This window comes from Vidua macroura, chromosome 6 (genome assembly GCF_024509145.1).
Source record: "Vidua macroura isolate BioBank_ID:100142 chromosome 6, ASM2450914v1, whole genome shotgun sequence".
Taxonomy (NCBI): domain Eukaryota; kingdom Metazoa; phylum Chordata; class Aves; order Passeriformes; family Viduidae; genus Vidua; species Vidua macroura.
In genome coordinates, this window is record NC_071576.1 from 23,865,197 (window position 1) to 23,889,978 (window position 24,782).

Here is a 24,782-nt window from a genome sequence, read left to right on the forward strand (position 1 = left end):
TTGGACACTGACTTTTTTTCATAACCTATTACACCAGGAAAGGTGAGCAGGAAGGTGTTTGTTTTTGTATGTGTGTATTCGCTCTTGGTTCAATTCAGCAGCAGATTGCATTTGTAATTTATACTTATCCAAAATGGATGTAGAAAGCTACTGTTCTGATTTCATGGCACTTTCTATATGTTTTTGTAATTCATATCTTGTAAAGTGTTTGCCAAAATCACCATTTTATTTCCATTTTGCAGAGGTAAAAATTTCCAAAAAAATTGCAGGGCAGTGCTGGATTTGACATGAAGTAGCTTTATGAAAACATAGGAAGCAAAGGTATCAACACCGAAGTCTTAAACCAGAAAAAACTCCTACCAAAATTATGCTTACCTAAGGATTGCAGGGTACAGCTTCCATTTCCTGTGAAATGCTTTGCAATTTTTAGTGCTAGTCTCTATATTGAATATTTGCACATATCTGCCACTCAGCTCTGGACTTACTCAATGTAATCCAAATTAAACTGAAAACTGGGCTGATTGTGAGACAGAGATCTCTTGTACATGTCTAGCCATAAACCCAGAATATCTAAACCAGAATTCTTAAATGTTTTCCTTAAAACCTCTCTATTCCATGATTTCTCACTATTGATAATAGCAAGTCTATTTGTCATGAAGATGCATGATTTGAGAGTGTCTTATTTCTTGGTCCATTTGCCCATCTGACTTATCAGCTTTTTACTTCTGAAGTAGAAAGGCATTTCAACTTTTATACTCTCCATCCTAAAACCCTATTTGTGTTCTGAGTATTGTTCTCTTTTGAGGCTTGACAAATGTGGTCTAGTCCTCTCCCATCCATTCAGAAAGTTACTGCAAAGATCATCTCTTCACTGCCATTTACTGACTGTGCCTCTCTCTTATAAAACATAAGGTCCTGCTCTCCATGTGGACTCTTAGCTCATGTTCACTCTTGCATTGTTGGTTTCCTCCTCTGATTGACTGTCACTTAATGAATTCCTCTAAGATATATTTTAGTTCAGGGCAGGAACCCTAGTAGCTGTGAAGTTTCTGAATTTATCTGACTGGTTCATCATATTAAGGCCACTCAAGAAACCTACTAATCCTGTGGCTGCATTCTGTGTTTGTTGTCTTCAAAGCTGACACCGAGGAACAAAACAAAGCTGCTGCAATGTGTGATGTGGGTGTCAGTACTGTAGGGATCCCTACTCTCGTTTCTCTTATGTCATCTGCTTCTGTTTTGATTATTTCTGACTTGATGACTAAGATTGGAGCATCTGACATTTGAGTGGAGGCTGACATATGAGGAGAGAGCTGGGATTGTTTGGGCTAGAGAACTCAGAGAGGATCTTATAAAATTATATAAATACCTGATGGAGGAAAGTAAATTAAACAGAGCCAGAGTCTCCTCAGGGGTATCCAGTTAAAGTACAAGAGGTAAAGAGGAAAAAAATAATTGAAGAAATTCCCCTCAAACAGAAGAAACAACCATTTTTACTGTAAAGGTAATTAATACTTGAACAGGGCACCCAGAGAGGCTGTGGAACCAACATTCCTGGAGAGCAACATGTTCTAGATGATCACGGAATTGAACAAGGTGATCTCCAAAGGTCGCTTCTAAACTCAGTAATTCTGTGTCCTTCTGAATTTTTGCTTTGAAGTGCAGCCTGTAGCAATTAAAAAAAGTGAAAAGCAAAATCAAAACCCTTGAAAACCCCTAAGAGTTTTTTCCCCCCATGTTGAGTGCGTAGTTTTTGGAGGCTTTTTTTTTTGGGGGGCACTCTTTTGGCTTTTGCCATTCTTTTTTTTCATCACAGACAACTATGAATCCCTTCTCTGTAGGAGCTGGATGCAACATTTTTACTGGACTTTTCTTGAGAAATGTCTGCCCATACTGTGTAAGCAGAGATGAATGCAGAGACAATGGTTCATGGGTGGGAAGAGTCAGGTGTCTTCCAGAAGGGATCAAAAAACCGATGCCATGTTGAGTTGCACAGCTGAAAAAACCCACAAGAGGTGGTGGGAGAAGCCTTTTGTGGCAAGGCAGCCACTTTGATATTAGTAGATCACCTTGATGTGCAAACTCTCAGATGAATGTTGGCCTAGCTGCTGATCTACACTGGGACCTGGGAGCAGAAGGGTGGCTGGATCCTAGCATGAGTGTGGGAGGAAAGGTTTCTCAAACTCCAAGTGAGGTGCTTGTTACAGGTGAGTAAAAGGCAGGTTGGCATTAACTGCCAGGGGGCTTTGGCCCTGTATAATTCTCACAGTTTCTGGATGTGCTGGTAGTGCTGTAATTACTTATTTTATCCAGCCAAAATTATCCTACTGAAAGAGGCAATAATACAGATTCAGTTTTGTGATTACCATTTTTTTTTAAAAGACTTTGTTCAAGTGCCTGCTTCTGTAGGTTGTTTTTAGAACATACCTGCAACCACAAATTCTCCCACATTTTCTTCAAAGTTGCTGCTTTTATAATTTATTTCTTTAACTGTATTCACTGCATACAGCTAACAAGCCTTTTTCCATTCAGAGTAGCAAACTTCATGCAGATTTGCTCTCATGGATCAATCTAATTTTCTTCAGTTTTCTATGTCTAATGCCTCATACAGATTCACCGAATTACGCAAGAAATCTTTGATTTTTTTTCTGAAGGCTCTAAATAAGAAAGAAAACCCATAACATTTAGTGACATTTTGACCTCTGGATTCTTTTAAAAAATAGTGCAAGGTTTTCTGCTAGACTGACAGCATTTAAAAAGGAATGCCAGAAATACATTTTCCTTTATCTTAAAATCTTTAAGGATTTTAATACTGTTGAGGAGAAAATAGTATTATAATTTCCAAGATCACAACTCCTGCTGCAAATGCTTCTATTATGTTTATAAGCTCCCTTATAAAAGATTTGGATATAACTTCAGTATTAAAATTTTCTTTGCCTAGATAGCACAGGCACAGAAAACCAGACTATGTTACATGAATGGAATAGAAACAAGACTTTTAAAAATGCTTGCCTGAAGGTATATGGAGCACTTATTTTCTTTACTCTCTTCATAGATGTAACTGATAGCCATCCCAAATGTATGCTTTCTCAGAAGACTGGAATCTACCTTGGGCATGCATTGGAGCTGGATGGAATAGAACATGTAAAACAGCCAGACACAGCAAAAATAGGTTCTTTTATAGGTTTAAATTCTTCTGGGGATGTTTGAGAACTCACAATTTCATAGTTGCTAATTACACCCACTGTCGTCATTATTGTACACTCACATTAAAATAGCCACAAAAGCAGAAGGTGAATTTTGCAGAGACTGAGAACACTAAAACTTTTCTGTTCCTCCTTTGGATGATTTAAAAGTGGGGTTTTTTTACCTTTTGAACAAATACTGTGATGTAGCTATTAAATCACTGCACAGAATAAAGGGAAATTATAAATAACAGGGAATTTGAATGGGGAATTTTCGGAAGCATTGCTATATCTGGTTAGTAGTTAGCATCTCAGGTACCACGTTATCTTTTATAGCACTGAAAAATACACCAAATGTCACCAAAATCTGGAGTTTTTCAATGCTGTATGCCTTGTGTTTATTTGTATGCCACAATGCATGAGAGGTTGTTGCTAAGCCTGGGAAATTTGTTTTTCAAAGCCTAAGGGAAAGTTCTGTTTTCCCAAGAAGCCTCACTGAGAAAAGATGCAGTGTGATTCAGTTTTAGAAGTTCAGTTATTAAAAAAAGTTGAATAATGTGTTTCAGACATATGTATAGATTTCACTAATATATCATTTGATAAGAAATGTGCAAATGCATTCAAAAATTTTGAAAAGGAGAATGTATTTTTTCTCATGCAACATCTTGAAACCAATTATTCAGCAATATTGGCGTCTGAAAGCTTAGGCATCTTCAAAAGAATTTTGATTAATTTGATTAGTCTTCCTACATATTGAAATCCTTCAGCTGTATTTTCCAAATCAGCAATGATACATTTTTACACTTTTTTATAGAATATGTATAATTACCAAAACTTCTGGTTTCTCAAAAGAAACTAAGATAAATAGTCATATAAAGTATTTTCTTTACTAGTCCTATATTTCTCAGTTTCAGCAATATTACTTGCCAAAATGACATTACAAAGGTATTCTAACATGACTGCTGAGTATGAGGTTAATAATAAGCTGTGTTAAACTCTCCAAGTGAAAATGTGGGCTAGTGGCCCTTCCACAGATGTGCTTGGGAGAGGCAATTAGTACACTTGTTAGCTAATTTTTATATAGTAAAAAAAAAATAACAACAACAACAAAAAAAATGACTGCCCATCACTTTTTAACCTCTTTTTCCTGAGGTATTTCCAAAATTGGGTTTTTCTTTTTTACTATGACACATACTACATAAAAATATCGATCACATCATCTAATGACATTTGTATCTAATGGACAAACACGGCACCATTTGTTGTCCATGTAGGGAGTTTTATATTGTGCCTTTTAGCACAATATGAGCCTTTCAGAATTTATTTCTTTTTCATTCTCTTCTAGGTACTCTTTTGAGTCCTGCTGCTTTCAAAGAATAATTGTAGCAATTGGATACAATAAGACAAATCCATGGAGGGGACAAATTCAATTTTTCAAGGAAATAGGACACATCAAATATTATTTCTGCCTGCTGGCTTGTAAAAAAAACCAACAAAAACCACTCAAGAAAACATCAAGCCCCGAGATTAAAAACAATCCTACAAATACCCTCAGTGATAGGCTTTGCCTATATGTGTAAAGTCAGCTAGACCTGTAAGCATTAGCAGAATAAGGTTTTAGTTTATAAATATAACTTGCCATTCAGAGGATTTTGGCTTCAAATTCATATAGTATTAACATTTCTGATCATTCTTGAATACACACTAAGGTAAAAAATGGCTCAGACTGGCACTTATTCAACAGATGTGCACTGTGTTTTATGCTTGAAGGAAGAATTAATGAAAGCCCTCAGTGGTGGCCTATCTCTACTCCACCTGAAGCCAGTGTGCACTTTGCTTTTCATTTCAATAGAAAATCTGGGTAAATACTATGCACATCTAAGACTCTAATACACTGGTTTAAAAAGAATCAGAATTCTTAAGCTTTTCTTATGATATGCTATCATATTTAAAAATGAGGCAATTTTAATGCCTCATTGACAGGACAGGACAGGAGATAGTCAAAATATCAGTGAGCATCCTTGTAGATTCAGATTCAAATAATAGTTCTGGTAGACAAATATCATCTCCTGCAAAAGGCCTCCTGCAAAAATATGCTATATAATTAAAAGTAAAAGTAAAAAAAAATCCAGATAAACCCCATGTTGTTAAAACTGGAATGAGAGTAGAATGCAGAGTTATAGTGGTCAGCAATATGGTCAGGCAAACACTGATCACAATTAAAATATTTTGTATTTTATATTCATCTTAATGGTGTTTCCATCATCTGACCTTCAAGAATGCATAAATGATCACATGAGGAAAAATTTATTTCCTCACTTTATAATGGTTAGCTCTTATTTTGGCCTTGAGAAGTGCACACAGTGTTCTGGGACCTTTGCCATACCTGTGCTGAATAGGGTGTGTAAATCATGAAGTGTGACTCTGTTCTATGTTTCTTTTTCTTTCATCAATTCTTACTAGATGCTTTGCTTCATTTTTTTAAAATGGACACAAAAAACTCCATACTTGTATCCTTAGCAAGACTGAAAATTCAATTCTGATAATGCAGTGGAGATTTATCAACATTTTCTCATCAAATAGATTTTGGCTACAATCTGTTAGATATTTTAAAGGATGAAGTAATAATGACCCAAATATAAAATTAGGTAATTGAAGCAGCTTTCATTTATACATTGTGCTTGGCATAGGGAATTTGACTGGTATCTGATAATTTATAATCTATGGATAAAAATGCAGTTTCCAGGTTATTAAAATGTGAAAAGGTCACACTTCAATAACTGAATAGCTATTAAAAGATTTTTCAGAGGACACTTTAAATCGGTGCTGTTGACAACCAAAGAGACAGAACTATTTAAAAGAGGAATGCTATTTGCCCTCCTAAAACCAGAGCTCCTGCCTTCTTTGAGTTTGCATAATACCCACTCAGAAGTGTTGTACTGCTGTATATCCCTCTTAGAAATGAAACTATTGATGCATTGCATTTTTGTTTGTGTGTTTTTAAAATCTGTAATTTTTTTAAGTTCAGAAATAATTTTTTCAATTTCTTACTGATTTTTTTTCTAATGTAAAGTCTACATCAGCAAAAGCAAATATTCAAATTAATAATAGCCATCTGGGTTTATTTACCCAGGAAACTTCCTTTAAATCATATTGATATCTCTGAAGAAGGCAGTTTAATTTCTTGGCTAGTAAAATGAAATGAAAATATTAAATAGAATATGAACTGTTTTAATAGAAGTAATCAGAAATGACTTTGAAAGCCAAGGACACATTGTTATACTCCATACCTATTACAATCAATGCATTCATTTTCTTAGAGCAAATATTGTGAGGCATTATATAAGAATATTTTATGATACTGGTCTCTGAAGTGCAGAGAGGATCTACCATATTCTAGGGTTTGTTTTAAGATTTGATAAAGTATTGCTTTGGTATTTTGCCTGACCCAGAATGTGAAAATGCTCCCACCTGCCCTGTTCAGATCAGTAAACTAATGTAGAAAGGTTGGAGGAGGAACCTGGATGTCACAGATGTCCTAATCCTTTCCAGTCAAGAAAAGTAATGAAATGGCTGCCCTGTACTGTTTAAGGGATCAGTCAGCAGGAGGCCATGGTGGGACTGTGTCTGTGTGTGCACAGACAACGTACAAAGTTCTACAATGACAAGCCATTTTTGAGCATCCAGCCTGTGCACTGAAATCACAGTGACTCAAAGTCATACTGATTTATTAAAGAAATATGGATATTGATCTAGCACCGATATCCAACTGTGACAGACAAAAACTCTACAACAGCTTTAAAGTTAGAAAGTGTATGTTTATTGCGACGCCGGGCAGCGTGCAGGATAGCTCCCAAATACACACCGCACCTTTCAAATGATTACAGAGTCCTTTTATCCACACAAGAATTGAATATCCAAAATACAAATACATATTCATAATTTAGTACATCCCATTCCTCGCTTCGTATGCTAATCATTTCAAAAGCTATTAAGCATGCGTAGTTTGTTCCTTGAAATGGGTCGGTGGTCCCTTTCATGGGGAGGGGTCCCGAAATGAGGAAGTAAATGAAGTCTTCCTAATTCTGACCTTTCTACCTTTTCAATGCTAATATGACAAATGAACCTTGGTAGAACTCCCATTCCTTGTCTTCAATTGGTTTCAGAACAGAGGAGGCCCACAATTGTCTTATGTTCCTAAAAGCTATTTGTCAGTTTCTATATTCTTCATTATATACCCAGCTAACTAAACATTGTGTTGGCAAGCAATCAATTATTAGTTAACTACTAACTCTTAACTTCATCAAGGCCTACTTACAAAATCCCTTTATTTTAATTAACTCTAGTAAGGCTTATCTCTAACTAAAATCTTAGCTCCTCTAAAATCTCTAAATCTCTTAAAGTTTATGTTTCAATACGCCAAGTGATTTTCTAGTGCTAACTGGTGCCGTGCTTAGCTGGCATGTGCAGGGCTTGGTTAAGCTGAGATCAGTGGCACTATTGCTGCTTTGAGTAGTATCTGTTTCATGAGCCCTATTTGTGCAAAAACATGGAGACCTTGAAACTTGTTCTCATTGACTAATGACAGAAACCAATTCTTAGGTGAGGAACTTTGAAGCAATATTGTCGAATCCCACTACCAAATCTCAACAGGTAGTTTTTTTTCCACTGGCAACTTGTCTTCAAAGAGTTGAAGTTGTGGAAAACTTAATGAAGTTTTAAGACATGGGCTAAAAAGTTTTAAGACTTAATGCCTTTAAGACATGGGCTAAAAAAATTCCTCATTAGAAGAAATATCTAACTGTGGAGTGTAACTATAGACCCCCTGAGACACTAAACCCCAGCAGAAGGCTGAGTAAATAAGGTATTAGCTATGACCAGGGACAGCAAGGCAGAGAAACTGCATAACAAGAGAGGAGTTGCTACCTCATTAGTTTCAGATATCTACAGGTAGGCTGTAGGTAATCAGATTGTTTTAGATAATGGGCTTAATCACTGAGATTTTTTGTAATGAGAATTAGTACAGAGGTTCATAACCTGGATATTTGGACAGACAAAAAAGAAGGTAGAAGGTGCTTGTGGAGAGCTCTGGTCTAGGTGGCTCTAGCACTGTTTGCAATTGCAGTCAGTGTGGCAGTAGATGAACTTCCTTTGTCTGGCAGTGATAAGGCTTGCCCAGCACGGAAAAGTTGTCATGGATCTAAGTTTCTCCAGCAGTGTGGAGATGATGACAATTTGCAGAAGATAAAATGTTGCATCTTTATGTTTTTACTTTCTCTCTCTCCCTTTGTGTATGCTTATGTGTTGTTTTAAAGGAAGACAGAAGTAACAGTATGAGCTACTTCAATATTTTTCTTTTCATCCAAAGGGACAGATACTGGTTTTTGCCAAAGGCACCTAAAGTGGAATCATTATCAATGCACATTTCCATGCAATCGAGGTGAAAGTGGAATATTGTTAAAATGAAATAATAGTATTTTAGAGTTCACAGATTTCTATATTTTAAAAGGTTACGATATTCAAAAAGATATTACAGGTGAATTTAAAACAGAAATAATTTGAAACAGGTTTCTAATGCATTTAACTATTTGATGTGGTAACAGAATTCATCTTCAATTCTAACTATTTTGATTATGGGAGATCTAAAGGCAAATAACAGGTTAGTCAATTTCTCTGTGTTTTGAGAGTTTGGAAATCTGATATATGTTGTAGTCATGCCTATATGGGCTTTGACTTTAGTGGGCCAATGTTGCAATTCTTAGAAGCAAAGAGTTTCTGGTTGGACTATCTTTATGTTAAGCAGACATCAGAGTCAGGCTGCAGTCTTGGCTGAAGCCTCAAACTGTTGAAGTAAAAACTATGCCTTTAGCAGTGTTTGGACAAGGCTTGCTATTAGTGATAGATTCATTGAGGTCTCCAGAGGTCACCTAGTCCAGCCATCTTTGATAATGCCTATGGTAAAATAACTCAGCAAACAACAATACAAAAGCAGTTTCCTTTATTCTAATTGGAATTTCCTATCACATCTCACGTCTGTTGCCTCTCCTCCTTCCAAAACGTATCTCTGAGAAGAGTTTGGCTTTGTCTTCTCTATACCTTCCCACTAGGTAGCTGTAGACAGAGATATGATCTCCCTTGAGCCTTCCTATTTTTAAGAATGAATAAACACAGTTCCCTCAGGCTCTCCTCATCTGTCACAAGCTCTTGGACTTGATGCACTGTGTGAAAATCTTTGGAGAACTGTTCTCATAAATGCCACAGAGAAGGGAATAATAATTTCCTTGACTTGTTCTCAGAGCCTGGGATACAATTGCCTTAGTGGTTGTGAGAGCGCAGTGCTGTCTCGTGTTTAGTTTTTGTTTTCCAGGACCTCCAGGTCATTTCAGCCAAGACATCCCACAGCCTGTACTGTTGCATAGGACTATTATACTCCAGATGCAATATTTTGCCTTTATTGAGCTTCATGACGTTCCTATCAGCCCACTTCTCCAGTCTGCCCAGGTTACTCTGAATGGTAGCCCTGCCCTCCAGCATATTGACTACTCCGTCTCAATTTGATATTATCAGCAATTCTTCTGGGAGTGCACTCTCTTCCATCATCAAGGGCTAGGGCTGTGTTTCACAAGATATTGGCATTATCAGGTGGTCACAGCTACATGCTTGTACAAATAACTGTATGCTGATGACAACAGGATGCTCTAAACTGTGACACAGAGATATGTAAATAATTCCTTTTGTTGCCAACCTCTTTTGCATTGAAATGAAGCATTCCAGAGTCTACTACATTGCAAATCTTCTTCATATTAAAGGCAAATCACAAATAGCAAGTAATTTTATGTAGAGATATTAGAATACTATAAAAGAGACAATTGAGAAGTAATTTTCTCCGAGGATACAGGGGAAACTTCTAAACATTTATGCTCTTGTGAAGCTGTTGATGGCTTTTTAATCCTCTTAGAGTGAATTTGCTCTTCCTATATACGTGAGCAATTGACCTCAATGATAATAATTGCTAACTACAGTGCTACATCTGGGCTATCAAATGTTACAAAACTGTAGTGGTCTTTGGGTGAATCAACACATAGAGTTAACCAGGGGAACCTCCAAAGAACAGCTGAAATGCAAAGAGCTTATTTCATTACCTCCCTAACAATGCCAGGTGGCAAAGACACGAAGGGACATTGTTGGGCTTAGCTCATCCTAGAGAAAAGAGACACATAGGGACACAGGCTCTGTTAGGCTTAGGTTACCCCAGTGGGCAGCAGCAGGCAGGGCACTGTCCTACTCCAATAAGTCAAAGGGCTTTACCATGTGCTATTTATCACAAGACTCTGCTTTTATGACCTCTCTCTCTTCCAGCAGAAGGCTCAAAGCTGTCTATAAGAGTTCCTCTACACAGGAGTTCTACTCAAAGCAGGCAGAGGATGAACAATACTACACATAATCAATGGAGTTTTCCCACACCAACATTCTCAGCATTCCCTGCTGCAAGGTCACTCAGCTTGAGTGAGAACTATTCCCTCCTCACTAAATCTTTATGTTTTAACCCTTTTCTCCCAACATTTTATCTTAAAGGACTTTTGGTTCAGTGTGTTAACAAGATTCTATTGTTAATATCATTAAGCATTTAGTGTATATTTTCAGAATCTCTATTTTATTCAACACGTGAAATGCTTAATCTGCCTTGATCTGATTGGATCCTGACCTAGCTCTACAGGCTAGGTAATGTGACTGCGTTCCTCAGAGGTACAGCATATATTATCTTAAATACAGTAATATTTTAGCAAGGTTTTATGGTTTCTTTTCAGCTAGGATGGAGATTCATGCATTGTATGCCATCCTGTGTAATAATTAATACCTGTGTATTAATAACCCCTGGTACACAGCAGTAATGACAAAAACGGTCTCCACTGCCCCAAACCACAAAGTAACTCTGGTTTTGGTGAGACATCCTTAGGAGAAATGAATCAATTCCCTTCTGAGGGACTCCTCACCTGCTTTCCTCACTGGTTAGGACATTTCTTATTAGGCAAGTATGACGTTTATCCTCCAGAAGCCTACATACTCAAATGGAGAATTAGCCCTCATTCATATAGAACTTATTTTTATTGAATCTTGCTAAGTCTCAATGATGTTTGTTCACAGGAGGTTTCATCTAGAGCGTGATTTCATTTTATTATTTCCAATTGTGCTATTATGTATTTTTACTACAGTAGGCTTTTTTGTACAGTAAGAAAAAAGTTAAAGCCTTCTTGAACAATTCAGTTCTTTGTGAGCTGCCTCTGGGGAGCCACTGCACTGAAGGAATTCATTGTATTTTTGTGATTTGTCACAAGACAAAAACCATAAAACTTCTTGACAATGCTTGTAAATTATCAAAGCAAAAATGTCTGATCCATTCTGTGTATGAGGGCTGCAGTAGTCCCATGGGTGTTGTACTCAATGTTAAAGAAACAGACTGGGATATTGACTGTGTCCTAGAAGGTATTGAAAACACTACATGTGAGGCCAGCTCTCTAATGACTACCAGCTTTGATTGCTGACATAGCAATCTCTTGGTTTACTCAAGTAGGGGCTTAAAAGACGACTTCAAAGAAAAGAGTAGTTAACAATCATAAGGCAACTGCAGGGAAGCAACTTTTTCTTCAAGTGGGAGCAGCAAACATGCAGAAAAGTTTAATATAAGCCAGAAAAACCTGATGTTTTATTGAAAAGATGAGAGACTGCTTTTTTTCCTAATCTGAAATAGTGGCATGACCCCCATCTCTCTGAATTTCCAGCCAACATTTGATATGATGCCCTTCAGGAATTACTCTTATCAGGGAGATTACGCCCAGAGCTGTATGGTTGAAAAGAACTGTCTCTAGGGAATTACTGCCTGGAGGGAAATTATCATTAAAGCTCTGTAAGAATAGAATTTTTTTTTCTTTTTTTACCTCCTTTGAAATCTTTAAAAATTATAACCAATGTTCTGCATACTAACTTTTGGTATGGTCCTTTCTCAAATGAAGTCAGTATTGCAGATTTAACTCATTTATTGCAGAGTAGGGAAGCATAGGATATCAAAATTGTATTGTGTAAATTTTTGTCTCTTATCCTGAGGAAAATTACAGATAGTGCCTGAACATTGGTCTCATATTACTTCAGGCTTTTCAAATGACTAAAACCAAAGCTGTTATAGGGACTGACTGTTTCATGCAGTAGAAGACAGGAAGACTTGTACTTGGATTACACTCAGGATTATGAACTCTAACTTTTCATATTTATATGTAATATGAATTATATTCATGCTGCACACATACATATGTACATACATGCAATGCATATATGCATTCAATTACATTTGTAAGTGATAAGAATTATGTAATAACAGTTTAACTCTGCACCAGAGAGTCCTCATCTGTAACTGGAACTATTCCAGTACAAGCACAGACTCCTGGGAGGTCTCTAGGCTTTTTTTCTTTTTCAAGATCTGATTACCAAGTAGTTGTCCATTCTTGGCAATAACTTCTGCTGGTTTTGCTCAACTCAAGGCTCTTCATGATAAGTGATGCACAAACACTGGGTAAGGCAGGCCTTGGTGTTAATGTTCTCATCAGAGTTCTTGAACTATGATCTACCCTGGTACAATAGATTGTCTTGTGGATCAAGGTGCACAATTAGGCTTAGGAAAGCAATAACATATAGGTCTAGTCATAATTTTTCAATTCTGTGTTGCTACTTTAGAACCTCTGAATCTTACCCCATGTTCACACATATTTTATTATTGCCAACCCAAAATGAAGCTTTTATTCTTGAATTTCTGAATATTTTTTAATTTCTGAAATGTCCCTACTCTATCTATAAAGACTGTCCTTCTTTAAACTCTAATAATGATCATGATATCTGAGTGCCAAAATTGATTTAAGAATATATGCTTTTAGGACTTTAGGATTGGGTTGAAATATTTGGATGTAACTTATGTTAAAATCTCAGACTTCAAAGTAGCTGTAGCTGTCAGTCAGACATGTGAGGAATACATTATATGCCTTTTCACAATCTTCAGGCACTGGCTTTAAAACAATTTTGCAGTTATAGTAAAACAAACAACAAAAATAAGAGAGGTCAACTTGTGTTCCTTTGTGTGAAAGACAAAGTGATTGTTGTCAGCTTGGCCAGAGTTCATATTTTAGGAAGTAGAACACTTCTGAAAGAGCAAAAATTCAAGCTTTGCTACTGAGACAGCTCATCATATGGGTAAACATGCATGTGCTGTCTGCCTCCTGAAATAAACTGTCTCTTCAGCTTTCTCTTAGCTGTGCTCATTTGCCATCAGTAGAGAGCTGGTGTTGCTGTAGGGAAAGATGGTAGAGCCTGACATAATAATATATATATTTTATAGCATCAGAATGCTTTGATGCATTCTAACATCTGGCACAAGTATAAAGGGATTTCTGTTACTCTAATCAAATCCTCTTGGAATGATAACATTAGGTATGTACATACTGGTACATTAAAGGCCTCATTTATCATTTATCAGGAAACAGAAGGGAAAACCCATTTTTTATGTAAATGCAGACAAAATGTTAATACAAAGTGCTTAGTGAAAGTCTCAGTATTGCTATGGAGTATAATAACTAGCTTGACTTTTTTTTATTTCACTATTTGCAATATATTATTTGGGATATTCCAACAAGTATTAGGTGTTAAAATCTGATTAACACTAGCAGGACAAACAGAATTTTTGTTCTGAAATGAAATGAAAATAAGAGTTGTCACTGGCATACAGCAAAACAGAAGAGAATATATGGGGATTTTTAAGTGTATAAGGCAGAACTGTTGAAGAATAATCATGTATTTCAATTTGCAAGTCAAGATGGAGCAAGGACAAGAGATGCTCAGAACAGTAGTTCTTTGAATCCAAGTCACAGAAGATTTGTGCTATGCATCAGGCAAAACTGGAATGTGATCTTGAATCTCTAATCAGTGTGTTGTTGGCTATTATTATGTATTTTTTTCCTCAATTTTTAAATGGTTTAATTTTTATTTTGGAACAGGACAAATTTTTGTTTTCTTACTAGTCTCCATATTTCTAGTAATTTTTTTTTTGACTGGTCACTTCAACAGTGCAATAAGACTCACTGTGTCAGGCAGAACACTCTAATTCTACTTGGGCTCAGAAAGCATGCACTAGCCTCTGGTTCAAACAACTCATCAAGGGACTGTGATAACCCTTAAATATGGGGACACGGAATCTAATGCTATTCAGGTAGATGAAAAGCAAGCTATCATCCTACCTCTGTTTCAACATGGTTGTTAAAAGTGGCTGATTTTGCAGTCACTGCTCCAGAAAAGAGATGAAGAGCTCATTTAATAAAATGGATACTATTTATGATAGCATAACAGAAATTCCTAAACTGCAAAAAAGCCAGACAGTGGAATCTTCCCTCACTAGACACAGCACTTAACTGCTGTGAAAGAAAGCTGTCAGTACTGTCTCTGATTATTCTAATTTCACTTTCAAATTTTTTTACCATACCACCTGCTTATGGATCGTTACCCCTTTGGCACAGAAGATGATATTCAAATAAGATATTTTTCTTTATCATATTCAAAGATGATATTTATGGTCTAACACTGACTCTGAAGCTCCAAGTACCTTTTGTAGTGTGGTTACTGAGAGAGCCTGAAGTAATTCTGGTGGCATTTGCAGCCAGAATTCAGTGAAGGACAGAACGGTTACTTCTCAGGAATTTGTTGCTGCTGTCTGTCCCTGTCTAGAGAGAAAATAAAAGTGTTTTTAACTTCACATGAAAAAAACAACAAAATACGTTTTCTGAAAATATTTTAGAAAAAAATAGTTCAAATAAAAATTTTTGAAAATGCGTGCCTTTTAAAAAGCATTTTGCTAATGATATAGTCATCCTGTAGGGCATGCTGAAATTTTTGTTAGCAGTTGCATTGTGTAGCAATATTCTTCCTGTTGTTTATAGCTTCATTCAAGTCCTGCTAGAATAATTGTGTGCAGTATAACATGAAATAGAAAAATGCTGGTATCAGACAAATTTTAATTTTCAAAAAATGTATCATCTCAGAATCGTCTTAAAACAAGAGCACTTCATAAAGCCCCCTAATTTAATTGTCTCAAAATAACAGTTCCAAAACTGCTTTGATGATCTCTTATTTAACAGTTCATTCAACTGCACCTCGATTCTTCAAATAGACCCAATGCAAAAATCTTTGTTCTAATAAATAGTATCAAATTGTTTCAAAGACCCTGTGGTGTTTTGTATCATTCATTTTCAAGAAGTTTTCTGTTGCTTTCTGTTGAAATGCAAAGCTCCTTTTATTAAAGGACTTATACACCAGATAAAAATTTTGTAAAGAGAATACTTCCAATTTATGTGCTTTTGATTTAGCCAATAGAAACAATAAGCTTTTTTGTCAGACTCCTTAGAATAAGAAGATACTGACTCTGAAAAATCATCTGGTGCTTTCACTGAACCTCTGAAAGCTCTGTGTACTTGTTTCCTGCGGCTATCTAAAGCACTCTTACTTAAAATCTCTTATATACAAAGACTTGGAATGAAATGGCCTTGTAGAAAACAGACTCTTGTGTAGAATAAAGAGTACAAAGCTGAGCAGTTGGAAGATGTTGAATAATTGGAAATCTTCACCTATATACTACATTTCTTCTTTGCCATTCTTGAAGTTCTATAGACAAATAATTGGGTTTGAACAGCTGGCCTATGAAGACAAAAGACCAAAGACTTGAACTAAAATTCCTGTTAAAGTTTTTAGCTAATAGTTCTTAGAAAGGACTATCAATGCTGCATTTCAATTACCATTTGGTTTACTTGTACCTTACTGCAAGTGCTTCAGCTCTCTATACCTCATGCATCCTATTCAGAACCTGTGCTAATCAGAGTATGAGCCAGTGTTGGGACTCTCTGTTTTGGCATTTAGCAGATGCAAACAGACTCTAAGTAGGCACCATGCAGTTTAAAGGTATTAGCTGTCATTTGTTGTCTAACAGTGGGTGGTTTCTCAATCTGATGAATGTGTAAATGCTCTTGCAATATCTTTGCAGGCTTTCACTTTGTAGGCTTTCACGTCATTCTTGTGGTTTCCTAACATCCACTGTACTGCAACCTTACTACTGAAGAGCTACAACTCTCAGTTGGTCTAAGGATAAATTGGTCTCCTTATGTCATTCATTTCTACTGTCACCAGTTTTATGCTTACTTTGGGAAGTATTACCTTCACTGACTCTTTTTATGGAGGAAAGCAATGCATTCCTGTGGCAAGCTGATAGATATGACCTGGCACAATCTGGATTGTGTCAGCTATTCCAATCCCTGTCACAAGGGTTGATGAATTCTGTGTTCTGCAACCTTATTTATACTGCATCATTTTTTCCCCCACACTGAATTGTCTTCTAGCATACTGAATGACCTGGTTCACAGCATGATCTAGATTTCATCATTAGTTTTGAAGCTGATGCAGTCTCTTTCAACTGCTGACCTAACCCCTTGGTTAAAATTTCTGCAATACTGAGTTTTCTTGCAATTCATCATGTTTTGCCTCACTTTGAACTTACTTCATCAGAGAGACTGACTACTAGGGACCACCACAGGGACCCTTAGTACAGAAAAATGCATTCATAAAGGAGAAGGAAAATACGTTAATGATTTTGGGAAATTGATTATCATATGTATGTTTATTCTGGGACAATCAATGAATATGTATGTACAATACAGTATATAAACAGGAACTCATCATGCACAATATTTTGGAGGAGATATGCCCTGGTGCATCTGGCTGAATAAAGAATGCCTACTTCTTAATCCTACATTGGTGTTATGAAGTTTCTTTGATTTTTCCGGAAGTTTTGGTTACACATAGGTTCTCTTCTCTGGAGCCACACTGTTCAGCATAACACATCCTCTTCTATCTTAGCAGAATGCTTGCTTTTTTTTTCTTCCCTTAGCTATGCAAAAAATTGCCATTTTGCCTCTCTCCAGAATCCTATCTGTGCTTTCAGACCCATTTACTGTTCTTGCTCTTTTGTTGTTTTTTTCCTCTCCGAGTTCTCCCTTCAGTCTTTTAAAGAGAACAGGTAAATTAGCCACAACCCTTCACAAAGCTCATAGCTGAGAAGCTCTTACCTTAGTCATTGGTTGAAGCTCACAGCACGATATCAGTCTTTTGCCTTTTTTTTTTATTCAGTCCTTCTGTTTTCTGATGTGGGGCTAGCCTTAATCATACCAGTTGCTCAGGCACTAGAATAAGGCCAGGCTTTGTCCTTTTCCCATCCAACTTGGATATAGCACTGGTTAACCAATCTCTCGGAAGAAAAATGTCATGGAGCTACAGTCTCTCTGTTGCACTTTAATAAGTGTCTAAGGACTTGTTAGGCATGTTAGGAGAAGATAATGTATTTCTGAGATGCTTGGAGATTTTTAATGTTTTACTCCTACAGTGTTTAAATTATAGATCCACTTCAAAAGATTCACCTGATTTATATTTTCAAAGCATCTTGTTCCTTCTAAAAGCCATATGAAACTGTAACAATTTTGGAATTTTTTATACAGTTTGTGGACATGTTGTAGGAAACTTTATTGCTTTTCTCTTAAATGGGCACAGAAGGCAAATGTAAAAATCTGGCAATTGATAAGTTCAGAAAGACATAATTGGCTCACAAAGACATAATTGATTCTTATGAGATTGCAATAGATCTTCATTGGAACTTCTCAGTTCACATGGGAAAAGATCAGTCCTAAATTGTGTCTATCTAGGCTGTGATGATGTCCTGCAAACAATATAATTTAAAAGATATTATTAACATGTTTTTCTTATAGGCTGAATTAGAAAGTTTTAGTCATGAAATATACTACTTGTGCACTTTGAATAATATATTAGGCAGTGCCATCTTTCTTCACACTATTTAAACAGTGCTGTTTTGCCAGTATGTAATTTCCTTTTCAAATGACCTTTTTAATAGAACATGTTGAATTCTCTGAAAAGTCGAATTTAATTTGAAGACTTGTCTGTGCACATTGAACATATTGCCATTTTTTCCTGGAGGAAAAGTACCTTGTCTCTTGTTAATTTATGCCCTATGTGGCAAGGAGGTACAGACCTTTGTAATAAATCCACCTATGATATTAAGAATATGCACAACTCTTTATAAGACCATGTTTCAAATCAAGGCTAAATCTATCTCTACAACCCTTGCTGAAAATGAATAGCTCTGAAAAAAGCAGGCTCAGGAAAAGTAGCAGTATTTATTATAAAAGAGGAAGAAGTTATCTTAATTAATATTTGATAATACTGAACAATTAAGCTAAAAAAATCATGCATTTTACAAGAAAATAATTGTAAGGATAGAGATATGCACTGTGATAAATGTGATATTATGATTTATTTTATGTATTCTAAAACAGGTATAAACTTTGTATATTATGTATTGTATTAGGACTAGTCTATAAGACTCTTACTCAAAACAAACCCAAATACAATCTGTACAATCTGCATTTTACGTGTAAGTGCTCATCACTGGCGTCATGAATAAATCATAATTAGATGCACTTTCATGACTGTAGAGCATGTTAGTTTTTTTCCTGCGCAAATTTCTGGAAGAAAGGTTACTATGGTGATAGAAGACTCATTTGAATTATTTTATCTCAATTGCTGAGCATTTTTATTCCTAGCTTCTCCAGTATATCTTTTAATTCAAAACTATAATTTTGAAGCTATGAGAGATGTTTTAAATCCTGCTGCAAGGAAATGATGACCAAAACATGAGAAGTCCCTCAAACAAATAAGCAAAGAGAGATGAGGAAAAAAAAAAGATGGGAAAATGTGATTAAACTTTGTGCAATAGCTATCTCACTCTGTAGAATCTGTTTTCTCAAAGTAAAATGACAATAACAGGTAATAATTTAAGAGTTTTAGTATTTTGTAGAATTACTCATGAATAGTTTGAAGTTGTATGACTGGGTACACTATGTTTGAACCTAGGATATCTTCTGGATGTCTCAAATGCCAGGCTTTCAAAATCCAAGGAAGGTCTAATCAGCATTTCATTACCATGTCTAGAGCAACATAGAAGTGAATCTCCAGCTTGCAATTTGGTAAGTCTCAGTTTTAGAGACACCTTCCCAAGAATAAAGCATCTTGGCTGCTAAGTTTTTCCACATGACTCACAAAGCTAAATATGGTTTTTATAATCATGGAGATAAAAAACTGTGAACAGCTGAGTGCTTAAAACTGTGCATTCAGCAGAGAGCTACAGACTAGGAATCTCAGTGAAGTTGCTTAAAAAATATTGGTGACTAAAGGAGAAAAGTGGGAGATGGAAAAAAACTATTTGTCTGAGCGATTCCATTTTTTATGACCTAACATACTTTATTTCTATCTGTAGAATTGCAGAAATAGAAATATTGCTTATGTGAGGAGAAGGCGAAAATTGCTACATCAAAAACTAATTTGGCAGAGTTGCCTGTTACCGAATGATGTCCATGGCATAGCATCACAATGTGCCCGGGAGGCCAAGGAAGGTGATTAGTCCTGCCTATGCAGCACTGGTTGTACCCTGCCTGGAGTGCTGGGATAAGTTCTGGGCCTTCTAGTACAAAAGAAACATGGACAAACTGGAGTGAGCCTAGGTAAGGGCCACCAGGATGAGTGGAAGAGCATGTATCATATAAGAAGAGAAAGCTCTGATGTGTAAAGATATGTTTCCATAACTAGAATGAAAACCTATTTGTCTGTGGGATTTTCCCTGTAGTTGTAGAATAAGATCATTATTATTAACATTGCCCATGGATGGATATCTGTGTATATTGATAGGTTCACTAATGTTTAATAAAAAATACCTAAATCTTAGCTCAAAGAGGAATTCTGACTTGACTGTAGCTAAAACCCAGTATTTGGATTGGTAGAGCCAATAAGTAATACCAAATATTATTTCGGGTTTTAATTCCATAATTTTTTTGGAGAAAATAATCACATGGACTCTCTCTTCTTTTTATAGTTATTCAGTCTTATAATTCACCTTTGCTTATGTAAAACAGCATTGAAAAGATAGGTAAACAGTACTAGAAATGGGAGTCCCCTTACCTGTGTAATCTATTCCTAGAATTGATCAGGAATTTGCATAAAAATTAGAGGAACGGATATATCCAAACTCTTTGAGAGCAAGAGGTTAGAAGTTCATTGGAATGCATCAGATGGCATTGACAAAAAATGCTAATAAGGAGCAAAGGACCTAGGCCCTCCCCTACTTTGGGCTGCTTAGTACATCACAGCAGTCAGTTATACTTTGCATTAAAGCTGAAAGGTGAAAGAGTACTGACACTTAGAGTCTTCCTGATATTGCTTGTGACCAAAATTCTGTTTAAAAATGCTAAATATTGTAGCTTTATTACTGAATTTATAATTCTGCACTAAAATATTATTTATGTGGAAGAATACAAGGTTATTTTAACTTTGTTATCATTATTAAACCAATTATTTTCATGAATTTTGCTATGTTGAACTCTTGGCAGAAATTCACGACTGTTGAGAAGAAATTCTCCAGTTTTCTTCACTTGTAAACATCTGTAAGGTAATAATAGTCCTGCAAACCCACGAATGTCAATGACTACTTCAACCTCCATCCACATACTATCTCGAAATCTGAAATTTATTAAGAATTTGTTCATAAGTAAAATAATTAGAAGAAAGATGCAAGTTTGGGAAGTCTGATTCTTAGCCAGCAGCTGTAAATTCTATGCAGGAAACAAGATATTTTAGTCTGGTTTTAAAATTCATGTAGTGAGATATTAACTGTACTAAAGGGCTAGATGAAAAAGTGAGTACTTACCTTCCAAACTGACAAGGTTGTGACCACAAACAAAAAGAAAGTAGGCTCTTCCAACATGAGGAACAAGTTAAACACAACTGCTCAGGAGATTACTTAAAATATTGGATGCTCAGTTTTCAACTTCTCACTAGCTCCCTTTTTGATTCTCTTTTTGGGCCCTATATAAAGACAAAGATGTGATTATGTTGTCTCAAAAAAGGGATTCCCTGCAGCAGTAGTTTAGGCTGGGAAATAGCTCCATGTTGGAGATGCAGGCAGAGACAAAGGCAGACAAGAGGGAATGGAAGCATGTTTAGCCACAAGCAGAACTTCAGATAAACATTAGCAAGTAGCTCTTTTTTCCTCTCATGATCCAGCTTCTCCCATGCTGTGCAAGTTACAGCTACAGAGAATGTTCCACCTGATCTCTATCTTGCTTTCTCACAGAAACCTGCTCCATCTCTGCCATGGATGGGTATTTCCAGTCCTCACTCATTCCTTTTTGCTCTGTTTGATGATCCAACTTCCCCAAGTTATCTTCCTGTGAAAAAACTGAGCTTTTTTTTTTTCCTTAAGAAAAAAAAGAACAGTAAAAAGAAGAAAATGTTTTCCTTCAGTGCCTGAATTCCTCTAGTTTGAGGTTGTGATTTCTAATGCTGCTACCAAGACTTCACCAAATGCTATCAAAACACTTTCAGATGATGTGCTGTCAGGTTGGGATATGTTTGGACAAAATCTTAATCTCATTTTCTGAGGTAAAAGGTCCATGTCCTATCTTTTGTATAGAAAATTATCTCATTCTTTTAAACTTTGATGTTTTGTGTTGCCACTCCTTCATTGTCACAATATCCTGTTGAGCCTGGTGAAAACTGCACTTGCCAAGGAGAGTTAGCACTTCACATGATTTTTTTTCTTCACTCCATAGACAGAATATTTAAGATGCAGGATTTGTATGAAATCTTTTTGTCACTTACTTTACTTAGGAAGATGGGGCAAGGACAATAAAAATCCCAACAACTAACCAACAAACAAAAAACCCCAAACCCATACCCTATGAAAAAACAACCTGTGTGGATTGCAGGAGGGAAGATCTAAATTATCGGTATTGTATATCAGGATTGTCAGCTCATTTATTGCCCAATAGTTCTTTACCTAAGGCCTTGAATAAACACAGAATTCTTGCTATACAACACTAGAATTGGACTCACAAATCTTCTCAGAAAGAGCAGAGAAAGTGCTTGCACTTCCAAAAAAATCAGTATCGAGTACCGTATCTTTTGAGAAAAGCATCCTTCTACATGTATCTAACTTTAGGCCATAATTTCATAACAGCCACAATTCTAGGATTACTAACAATTGTACTTAAATCTGAATCTTTAATATTTTTTCATTTACTTTTTTGTGTGTGCTATTGGATTTGGATTAAGGACTGAGACAATTAGTATCACTTATTCTTATTGTAAGTTTGCATCATATTCTAATACATGAAAGTTAAAACGGGCTTTCTTTTGCTTGGTCTAAGTAATGCATGAATTATTAGACTTCAGACCTTTCAAGACCATTTTTCTTAAATATATAGTCCTCTTGATTTTTATAGTGCTAAAGACAAAGTAAACATAGTTGATTTAGCTTGATGAATTTACTTTGATCCTTTCCTGACAGCTCATAAGACTTCATGAATTTTAGAAAAAAATTTGTAATTCTGTGGCAGTGATCAATTTGTTACTAGGTGGTTACAGTCAAGGTCAGTGAATTCCTGCCAAAAACATAGCCAGCAACTGCAGGGAACTTCCTCCTTTGGAGACAACATGATTTTGTTGTATGTACCTGGAAAGTTGGCTATAATGTGGGTTATTACTTACATCCAGCTGAAGTGAAACTGAATATTAAACCAGACAGAGGAAATAATCAAAATGTATATGTTAGCTTTGAACCAGGTGGGAGTTTCTGGAACCTTCTTTTACCTCATGTCTGTCATTGATGGTTTGACAGGTTCTCTCTTAACACCACAGTCAGCAGTGTTGTTCTGTCCTTATTGCTCCTATCTTGCCTGTTTAGGGACAGGAATTATTGTGTTTAGCTTGGTGGAAAACAAGTAGAAAAACTGACAGATTAGCAGGTGTGTAGAGTTGAGACTGGGAGGGAGCAACATGCCTTCTTGTCTTTAAAATCCAGCAGATGGGAAGGTGTTTATTATTATTAACTGTAGTGGCCAGTCTGTTATTAAAGTGACTAATTAAAGCGGTCATCCAAATGCAGCATCTCACAAAGCGTTTGCACCTCACAGTGAGGATGACAGGGCACACAAAGTGTTCTCTGTGTGAGCAACACACAGTTACTAGGCAGAAAAGTAACAGTTACTAGCCAGAAAAGCCTAACAATTTCAGACTTATAAAAATCTGGTTCAAGAGATCTTTCCATAGAAAAACTTTTCTCATGTTTGCTATTCTTTCAAAACTGGAGAGGCAGGTTTTTAACCATGTACATGTTAGAAACATGTAACTGAATATTTTTAAAAATTTCATCTTTTTTATTCAAGGCTAACAACAAGAGTTTAAAGAGCTTCGTCCATATTTCCATCTTCTGACCCTGCACAGAACCTCCACTTTCATCTTTTCATATGCAGTTCTTTGCAGGGACAGGTAATGTCAAAAAGTTGTATCCACAGTAAAATGCAGACTTTATTTCTCTGCCTGTAACACTGATTGATGTAGGTGATGAGCAGTTCCATGACCTCTAAAGAAATAAAACTTGTGTTTACACAATTTGGGATAAAGAAAAATGGGCAGTAGCAGCATCAGAGACTGCTTGAATCATGCACAAAGCGGGAGCAGTTGCACACACTCATGGACAAATGGATGTGTAAGAAGCTCTGGCAGAACCCATTTATAGTGATGTACAAAACTGAGCAGTTAAGTGACAGAAAGTGAAGCCAACTCACTGACTCCTGGCTTTGAGTGATGACTGTTTCAAAAATAACCTGTGAAAACATTGTGGACAAAGAAAGGAGCAGTCAAAAGTTTCAAATTGCAATAGACAAAAGAAGACAACTCAAACTAACTTAAGCAATTCCAAGTATTGCTGCTAATAAAATAAATGGTCCACAGGCCGGATATTTTTTTAAATAGTGAATCCTAAAGTGTGTGATTGTACTTGGTGGTTTCTTCTAAGTTTATTGCAAAATATGGCTCTAGATATATCAATATGTCTCCATATTTTTAAGTACAATGGTTATTAGGAAGGGGACATAATGAAATGTGTGATTAAAAGACTGTAGAGTTATTACTTAAAAAGCTATATTTTTTAAGTTACAAAGGCACCTACAGCATTTGTCTACTGATAAGATTTTGCTCAATAACCAGAAATCATTGGTGCAATCATGGCAACTGCTGAGATTAGCCATCAAAGTTTGTCTAGATGCTTTTCTTTTAAGTATCTCAATAAGAGGGCTTCATCTAACTCAGATAATGTAAGGAAAACTGATAATTCTTTTGGTTTACATATCTGGTATCATTTTCAAGACCGGTTTTCACTCAGTCATAACAAGTGGCCATTTCCAAGGCCTTAGAAAAAATTAATTTCATTTTATAAAGTATCTCTGCTGTTTAGAATAAATGAAATTCAAACCACCTAAATTCTTCTTACAATATGAGGGACATGCTTTGTGGAGAAGGGAGCAAATTGACTTTCAACATAATTTCATTCTCTTGCACAGCATTTTCATAACTGAGATACAGAAAGGTTAGGGAATGTGTAAGTAAGTGGCTGAA

The 24,782-nt window shown here is 36.1% G+C and overlaps 1 long non-coding RNA gene across 1 annotated transcript in view; it reads left to right on the forward strand.

Annotated features, from left to right (window-relative positions):
• Window positions 1-24,782, forward strand: part of LOC128808946 (uncharacterized) — an 83,430-nt gene that overhangs the window by 38,170 nt on the left and 20,478 nt on the right. The window contains exon 2 of the long non-coding RNA XR_008437577.1: window positions 19,188-19,300. This is a non-coding gene — a long non-coding RNA (uncharacterized LOC128808946). The remainder of the gene's footprint in view (window positions 1-19,187; window positions 19,301-24,782) is intronic.